Source organism: Branchiostoma floridae, chromosome 4 (assembly GCF_000003815.2).
Source record: "Branchiostoma floridae strain S238N-H82 chromosome 4, Bfl_VNyyK, whole genome shotgun sequence".
In the NCBI taxonomy this organism is placed as follows: Eukaryota; Metazoa; Chordata; class Leptocardii; order Amphioxiformes; family Branchiostomatidae; genus Branchiostoma; species Branchiostoma floridae.
In genome coordinates, this window is record NC_049982.1 from 25,376,145 (window position 1) to 25,385,352 (window position 9,208).

Below are 9,208 nucleotides of genomic sequence, written 5' to 3' on the forward strand. Positions count from 1 at the left end.
ATATCAGTTTATTTGTGGGGGCTACAGGAGTCCAAAGGAGGCCTATTTTGGACGCGACCAAGGCCTTCTCTTGGTGAAAATCCGCCATTTTGAAAAATGGCCGTTGCCATGGCAACCGGTGACCGCAGATCTAAAACTTTGCCATTTTTGTAGGTTTGGACCAAGGCCCTACCACCACACAAAATTTAAGGAAAATTGATTTTTTGAGTTTGGCCAACTTTTTCTGATTTTGCTTGGTTTTTACAGACATCAGCTCTTAATAACGCGATTGTAGCCTAGGGTTCAAGTTCCGGCCTGGCACACTTGGTATGGTTGGAAAGGTCGCTTAGCAAGGAATAGAAAGGTGAAAACCGCAAAATTGTCGGATGATTCCTTCTGGAGATATTCTTGAGCATATGGACTCTGTTTAGGCGCCGCCCGCTAGCTCGTGTTTTTCAAACACCGCCTGTCACGGCAACGGGTAGGGTGATGACTTAATAACGCGATTGTAGCCTAGGGTTCAAGTTCCGGCCTGGCACACTTGGTATGGTTGGAAAGGTCGCTTAGCAAGGAATAGAAAGGTGAAAACCGCAAAATTGTCGGATGATTCCTTCTGGAGATATTCTTGAGCATATGGACTCTGTTTAGGCGCCGCCCGCTAGCTCGTGTTTTTCAAACACCGCCTGTCACGGCAACGGGTAGGGTGATGACTTAATAACGCGATTGTAGCCTAGGGTTCAAGTTCCGGCCTGGCACACTTGGTATGGTTGGAAAGGTCGCTTAGCAAGGAATAGAAAGGTGAAAACCGCAAAATTGTCGGATGATTCCTTCTGGAGATATTCTTGAGCATATGGACTCTGTTTAGGCGCCGCCCGCTAGCTCGTGTTTTTCAAACACCGCCTGTCACGGCAACGGGTAGGGTGATGACTTAATAACGCGATTGTAGCCTAGGGTTCAAGTTCCGGCCTGGCACACTTGGTATGGTTGGAAAGGTCGCTTAGCAAGGAATAGAAAGGTGAAAACCGCAAAATTGTCGGATGATTCCTTCTGGAGATATTCTTGAGCATATGGACTCTGTTTAGGCGCCGCCCGCTAGCTCGTGTTTTTCAAACACCGCCTGTCACGGCAACGGGTAGGGTGATGACTTAATAACGCGATTGTAGCCTAGGGTTCAAGTTCCGGCCTGGCACACTTGGTATGGTTGGAAAGGTCGCTTAGCAAGGAATAGAAAGGTGAAAACCGCAAAATTGTCGGATGATTCCTTCTGGAGATATTCTTGAGCATATGGACTCTGTTTAGGCGCCGCCCGCTAGCTCGTGTTTTTCAAACACCGCCTGTCACGGCAACGGGTAGGGTGATGACTTAATAACGCGATTGTAGCCTAGGGTTCAAGTTCCGGCCTGGCACACTTGGTATGGTTGGAAAGGTCGCTTAGCAAGGAATAGAAAGGTGAAAACCGCAAAATTGTCGGATGATTCCTTCTGGAGATATTCTTGAGCATATGGACTCTGTTTAGGCGCCGCCCGCTAGCTCGTGTTTTTCAAACACCGCCTGTCACGGCAACGGGTAGGGTGATGACTTAATAACGCGATTGTAGCCTAGGGTTCAAGTTCCGGCCTGGCACACTTGGTATGGTTGGAAAGGTCGCTTAGCAAGGAATAGAAAGGTGAAAACCGCAAAATTGTCGGATGATTCCTTCTGGAGATATTCTTGAGCATATGGACTCTGTTTAGGCGCAACCGCTAGCTGGTGTTTTTGAAACACCGCCTGTCACGGCAACGGGTAGGGTGATGACTTAATAACGCGATTGTAGCCTAGGGTTCAAGTTCCGGCCTGGCACACTTGGTATGGTTGGAAAGGTCGCTTAGCAAGGAATAGAAAGGTGAAAACCGCAAAATTGTCGGATGATTCCTTCTGGAGATATTCTTGAGCATATGGACTCTGTTTAGGCGCCGCCCGCTAGCTCGTGTTTTTCAAACACCGCCTGTCACGGCAACGGGTAGGGTGATGACTTAATAACGCGATTGTAGCCTAGGGTTCAAGTTCCGGCCTGGCACACTTGGTATGGTTGGAAAGGTCGCTTAGCAAGGAATAGAAAGGTGAAAACCGCAAAATTGTCGGATGATTCCTTCTGGAGATATTCTTGAGCATATGGACTCTGTTTAGGCGCAACCGCTAGCTGGTGTTTTTGAAACACCGCCTGTCACGGCAACGGGTAGGGTGATGACTTAATAACGCGATTGTAGCCTAGGGTTCAAGTTCCGGCCTGGCACACTTGGTATGGTTGGAAAGGTCGCTTAGCAAGGAAAAGAAAGGTGAAAACCGCAAAATTGTCGGATGATTCCTTCTGGAGATATTCTTGAGCATATGGACTCTGTTTAGGCGCCGACCGCTAGCTCGTGTTTTTCAAACACCGCCTGTCACGGCAACGGGTAGGGTGATGACTTAATAACGCGATTGTAGCCTAGGGTTCAAGTTCCGGCCTGGCACACTTGGTATGGTTGGAAAGGTCGCTTAGCAAGGAATAGAAAGGTGAAAACCGCAAAATTGTCGGATGATTCCTTCTGGAGATATTCTTGAGCATATGGACTCTGTTTAGGCGCAACCGCTAGCTGGTGTTTTTGAAACACCGCCTGTCACGGTAACGGGTAGGGTGATGACTTAATAACGCGATTGTAGCCTAGGGTTCAAGTTCCGGCCTGGCACACTTGGTATGGTTGGAAACGGTCGCTTAGCAAGGAATAGAAAGGTGAAAACCGCAAAATTGTCGGATGATTCCTTCTGGAGATATTCTTGAGCATATGGACTCTGTTTAGGCGCAACCGCTAGCTCGTGTTTTTGAAACACCGCCTGTCACGGCAACGGGTAGGGTGATGACTTAATAACGCGATTGTAGCCTAGGGTTCAAGTTCCGACCTGGCACACTTGGTATGGTTGGAAAGGTCGCTTGGCAAGGAATAGAAAGGTGAAAACCGCAAAATTGTCGGATGATTCCTTCTTGGAGATATTCTTGAGCATATGCGACTCTGTTTAGGCGCAACAGCTAGCTCGTGTTTTTGAAACACCGCCTGTCACGGTAACGGGTAGGGTGATGACTTAATAACGCGATTGTAGCCTAGGGTTCAAGTTCCGGCCTGGCACACTTGGGTATGGTTGCGATAAGGTACGCTTAGCAAGGAATAGAAAGGTGCACAAACCGCAAAATTGTCGGATGATTCCTTCTGGAGATATTCTTGAGCATATGGACTCTGTTTAGGCGCAACCGCTAGCTCGTGTTTTTGAAACACCGCCTGTCACGGTAACGGGTAGGGTGATGACTTAATAACGCGATTGTAGCCTAGGGTTCAAGTTCCGGCCTGGCACACTTGGTATGGTTGGAAAGGTCGCTTAGCAAGGAATAGAAAGGTGAAAACCGCAAAATTGTCGGATGATTCCTTCTGGAGATATTCTTGAGCATATGGACTCTGTTTAGGCGCAACCGCTAGCTCGTGTTTTTGAAACACCGCCTGTCACGGTAACGGGTAGGGTGATGACTTAATAACGCGATTGTAGCCTAGGGTTCAAGTTCCGGCCTGGCACACTTGGTATGGTTGGAAAGGTCGCTTAGCAAGGAATAGAAAGGTGAAAACCGCAAAATTGTCGGATGATTCCTTCTGGAGATATTCTTGAGCATATGGACTCTGTTTAGGCGCAACCGCTAGCTGGTGTTTTTGAAACACCGCCTGTCACGGTAACGGGTAGGGTGATGACTTAATAACGCGATTGTAGCCTAGGGTTCAAGTTCCGGCCTGGCACACTTGGTATGGTTGGAAAGGTCGCTTAGCAAGAAATAGAAAGGTGAAAACCGCAAAATTGTCGGATGATTCCTTCTGGAGATATTCTTGAGCATATGGACTCTGTTTAGGCGCAACCGCTAGCTGGTGTGTTTGAAACACCGCCTGTCACGGCAACGGGTAGGGTGATGACTTAATAACGCGATTGTAGCCTAGGGTTCAAGTTCCGGCCTGGCACACTTGGTATGGTTGGAAAGGTCGCTTAGCAAGGAATAGAAAGGTGAAAACCGCAAAATTGTCGGATGATTCCTTCTGGAGATATTCTTGAGCATATGGACTCTGTTTAGGCGCAACCGCTAGCTGGTGTTTTTGAAACACCGCCTGTCACGGCAACGGGTAGGGTGATGACTTAATAACGCGATTGTAGCCTAGGGTTCAAGTTCCGGCCTGGCACACTTGGTATGGTTGGAAAGGTCGCTTAGCAAGGAATAGAAAGGTGAAAACCGCAAAATTGTCGGATGATTCCTTCTGGAGATATTCTTGACCATATGGACTCTGTTTAGGCGCAACCGCTAGCTCGTGTTTTTGAAACACCGCCTGTCACGGCAACGGGTAGGGTGATGACTTAATAACGCCATTGTAGCCTAGGGTTCAAGTTCCGGCCTAGGCACACTTGGTATGGTTGGAAAGGTCGCTTAGCAAGGAATAGAAAGGTGAAAACCGCAAAATTGTCGGATGATTCCTTCTGGAGATATTCTTGAGCATATGGACTCTGTTTAGGCGCCGCCCGCTAGCTCGTGTTTTTCAAACACCGCCTGTCACGGCAACGGGTAGGGTGATGACTTAATAACGCGATTGTAGCCTAGGGTTCAAGTTCCGGCCTGGCACACTTGGTATGGTTGGAAAGGTCGCTTAGCAAGGAATAGAAAGGTGAAAACCGCAAAATTGTCGGATGATTCCTTCTGGAGATATTCTTGAGCATATGGACTCTGTTTAGGCGCCGCCCGCTAGCTCGTGTTTTTCAAACACCGCCTGTCACGGCAACGGGTAGGGTGATGACTTAATAACGCGATTGTAGCCTAGGGTTCAAGTTCCGGCCTGGCACACTTGGTATGGTTGGAAAGGTCGCTTAGCAAGGAATAGAAAGGTGAAAACCGCAAAATTGTCGGATGATTCCTTCTGGAGATATTCTTGAGCATATGGACTCTGTTTAGGCGCCGCCCGCTAGCTCGTGTTTTTCAAACACCGCCTGTCACGGCAACGGGTAGGGTGATGACTTAATAACGCGATTGTAGCCTAGGGTTCAAGTTCCGGCCTGGCACACTTGGTATGGTTGGAAAGGTCGCTTAGCAAGGAATAGAAAGGTGAAAACCGCAAAATTGTCGGATGATTCCTTCTGGAGATATTCTTGAGCATATGGACTCTGTTTAGGCGCCGCCCGCTAGCTCGTGTTTTTCAAACACCGCCTGTCACGGCAACGGGTAGGGTGATGACTTAATAACGCGATTGTAGCCTAGGGTTCAAGTTCCGGCCTGGCACACTTGGTATGGTTGGAAAGGTCGCTTAGCAAGGAATAGAAAGGTGAAAACCGCAAAATTGTCGGATGATTCCTTCTGGAGATATTCTTGAGCATATGGACTCTGTTTAGGCGCCGCCCGCCCACCCTCGTGTTTTCAAACACCGCCTGTCACGGCAACGGGTAGGGTGATGACTTAATAACGCGATTGTAGCCTAGGGTTCAAGTTCCGGCCTGGCACACTTGGTATGGTTGGAAAGGTCGCTTAGCAAGGAATAGAAAGGTGAAAACCGCAAAATTGTCGGATGATTCCTTCTGGAGATATTCTTGAGCATATGGACTCTGTTTAGGCGCAACCGCTAGCTTGTGTTTTTCAAACACCGCCTGTCACGGCAACGGGTAGGGTGATGACTTAATAACGCGATTGTAGCCTAGGGTTCAAGTTCCGGCCTGGCACACTTGGTATGGTTGGAAAGGTCGCTTAGCAAGGAATAGAAAGGTGAAAACCGCAAAATTGTCGGATGATTCCTTCTGGAGATATTCTTGAGCATATGGACTCTGTTTAGGCGCAACCGCTAGCTCGTGTTTTTCAAACACCGCCTGTCACGGCAACGGGTAGGGTGATGACTTAATAACGCGATTGTAGCCTAGGGTTCAAGTTCCGGCCTGGCACACTTGGTATGGTTGGAAAGGTGTCTTTGTTCGCTATTGAAAGAAGCGATTGTAACTCGGGGTTCGAGTTCCGGCCTGGCAAACTTGATATCATTGGGAAGGTCCCTTAATATGCGATTGAAAGATGAAAACCCCAGTCTAATCGGATACTTCCTTCTGGAGTTATTCTTGAGTATACGGGCTCTATTTAGGCGCAACTGCTAGCTTCGCTACCTTTTGAAACACCGCCTGTCACAACACCTGTTAGGGTGATGACTTAAGACTGCGATTGTAAGTTAGGTTTCAAGTTCGGGCCGCGGGCATACTTTATAACATTAGAAAGGTCTGTTTGTTCGCAATTGAAAGATGCAAATCACAGTCCAATCGGATGCTTCCTTCTGGAGATATTCCTGATCGCCAAAAATAGTTACTCAAGCAACTGGATATGGTTTTGAAACGGTCAGACGTTTCGGATAGAATCCACTATCCTTCGTCAGTGACACTGATATTCCCGATCGTTTGGACTCTAGTCGTGACCTAACCGCCAGCCTTAGCCTTAAGCCAGGGGTGGGGTGATACCTTAAAAACGCGATTCCAAGTTAGGGTTCAAGTCCCCGTAGGGCAAACTTTATATCACTAGAAAGGTCTCTTTGTGCGTTATTGAAAGATGTATATACAGTCCAATCGAATACTTCCTTGTCGAGAGATTCCTGATCGTTTGGACTCTAGTCGTTGCCTAACCGCTAGCCTTAGCCGTAAGCCAGGGGTGGGTAAGGGTAAGCCATAAGAAATGTCTCTTTGTGTGCTTCTTTATTGAAAGATGCAAACCGCTTTCGAATCGGATGCTTCCTTCTGGAGATATTCCTGATCGTTTGTACTCTATTTGTCGCATAACCGCTAGCGCGCTAGCCTTAGCCGTAAGCCAGGGGTGGGGTGATACTTTAATGTTGTGATTCAAACTTAGGATTCAAATTCCGGCCTGGCAAACCGGTGGATTGACATGCCTGGCGCTTACTTTCCTTGGAGAGTTGTCTGAGGGAGAAAAAACAGGCGGCTCGCAAAAACAACATTTCATTGCGCGCTATTAAACTTAAAATTAAACTGATGTATTCTAGCCTTGGTTCAAAGCAGACAGTCCTTGTTGTACTTATGTTGAAGACTAAATCTTCAATCTTAAAATGTTCGATAACGTAAGGAAAAAAAAATTCAAGTCAAAATCCAATCCTCTAGCAACATCCGTTTTCTGCCACACAGCCTGGCCTTCAGTTACGTGGTGACCTCTTATGACCTCCTTTGTTTGGCAAAACTGCCAGTATAGTATCGTTGTTCGCAACACCAACCACGTGGGTCGTTTCCTTCTGCTCTTAATGTTTATCTGGTACAGACCCTAAGAAATTCAAAGAAGCATATAGATATCAGTTTATGTTGCTTGTATATGTCTTGACAATACGCTTTTAAGTACATACTCTCATACCATTCCAAAGTAGAGGTAGGCTCTGGAACTCGATATGGCGAAACGCGAATATCACCATACAGAGGAAAATTTAGCCATCTTGTTTTTTGCTGTGGCCTTACGATTGTCAACATAGAGGACGTTGACGGGGTTGGTAATCATTAACGTACAAGACAAATCGAAACAATTTACAAATCATGGACGCCAAAAAAATGAGACTGTGTGACTGTGTTCTTTCTTACATTTATTAAAATAGGTGTACGGAAGTTACAAAAACTTACAAAAGTTTAGAATAGATTGTACAAGGATGATACCATTGGTATTATAACAGGCTCATATTTGCATCGAACGAGTTAAAATTTGGCACAAATTCAAAGGCATATATCCTCCTACCTGTGATTGAAATATTCAATTCGTTGTTCAGGGTTTATGGGTGACTGAGTTAAGTTGAAGATCACCACACCCTTGGTAGCCCGTCAGAAAAAATGAGAGGCTCAATTTACATGTAATTGCATATTTCGTTAAGCCACATGCCTATTTTCACTTTTGACATCAGATCGGTTTTTCTTTTTTGTTTGTTCCTGGGGTGAAGTACTGGGGTGGGGTATTACAGTTGTAGTCAAGGTCGTGGATCAGGGGTGATCAAAGTAAGGAATAGAAAATGTAATGATCGCACTAATTTGGATTTTGGTAACGTTACACATTCATATAAGACTTTATATCTATGCTTCGAAATCTGAGTTATGCTTATTATTGCTGGGTGAGGCCGAGAACTTATTGATCACCCCTCGTACATTCTATCTACCAGATGGCACCTAGGAAGTTTCGCCGAGCGTTGGTGGTGTAATGGTCAGCATTGTTGCCTTCCAAGCAGTAGATCCGGGTTCGATTCCCGGCCAACGCAGCGTCACTTTTTGTAACTCTCAAATGGTCACAAAAGTCACAAAAATATGAAGAGGATGTGTCAATTTTAACAAGCAACTAATGTTTGTGATTTTTTAAGTAGGCCACAGCAAATAAATTCTATGGATGACATCCATATTTTCACCCGATTTCGTAAAAAAAGTTTTGGTAAGCCATAAGGCAGTTACTCAAGCAACTGGATATGATTTTAGAAACGGTCAAAACCCGCCAAGACCGTTTCCCAAACCATATCCCGTTGCTTGAGTAACTGCTGGTTTTCAGATATCTTCTTCAGTCTACAAACAGTCTACAGTTTAAGCTGAGCAAGGAAATAAGGGGGCGCCAAATTCATTTTTGTTCTTTACCCAAGATCAAGCTGCAACCAGGGAAAACATCGCACTAAAACTGAAAAGTGTAAAGGCACACTGAAGAATACATGACTTTTTCTCCTCCTTGAGCATCTAGGGATTGGCACATACTGTGGAAGGGCCTTATATGTATGCACTGTGCAAGGACAGATGTGTTTACTTTTGAGTGTATTGTGGGTGCATTTATTCGGCACCAGGGACAAGTTTGTTTACATGATGTGTGCGTGGATGGTGTTCACCACCAAGGACAGGTTTACTTGCCTTATGTAAACAAAATATGAAACAGTTCATGCCCATAGGCAAGTGCAAGTGCATGGTACAAATAAATATAGGAGACATACATGTGACAATTAAGAATGATAAACATTATTGTAAAATGAGACTACATGTACTCGAATACTGACGTAGGCTATACCTAAACAGGTTGGTTTTGACTTCTATTTTGGAAGCGGGGGAGTAATCAGGCCCACATTGTCTAACGCGACAACAATGAATGAATGCCGGTGTGACAGCGATCTCGCCCCCCCCGGCGATCTCGCCCCCCCGGGGGGCGAGATCACTAGCG

General features: G+C 46.1%; 1 protein-coding gene and 1 non-coding gene across 2 annotated transcripts in view; one reads left to right on the plus strand and one right to left on the minus strand.

Annotated features, from left to right (window-relative positions):
* LOC118413226 (5-hydroxytryptamine receptor 1D-like) overlaps positions 1–9,208 on the minus strand; it is a 276,722-nt gene that overhangs the window by 191,761 nt on the left and 75,753 nt on the right. The window lies entirely within an intron of this gene.
* Trnag-ucc lies at positions 8,205–8,276 on the plus strand. Its single transcript has one exon. It is a non-coding gene; the product is annotated as a tRNA-Gly (tRNA).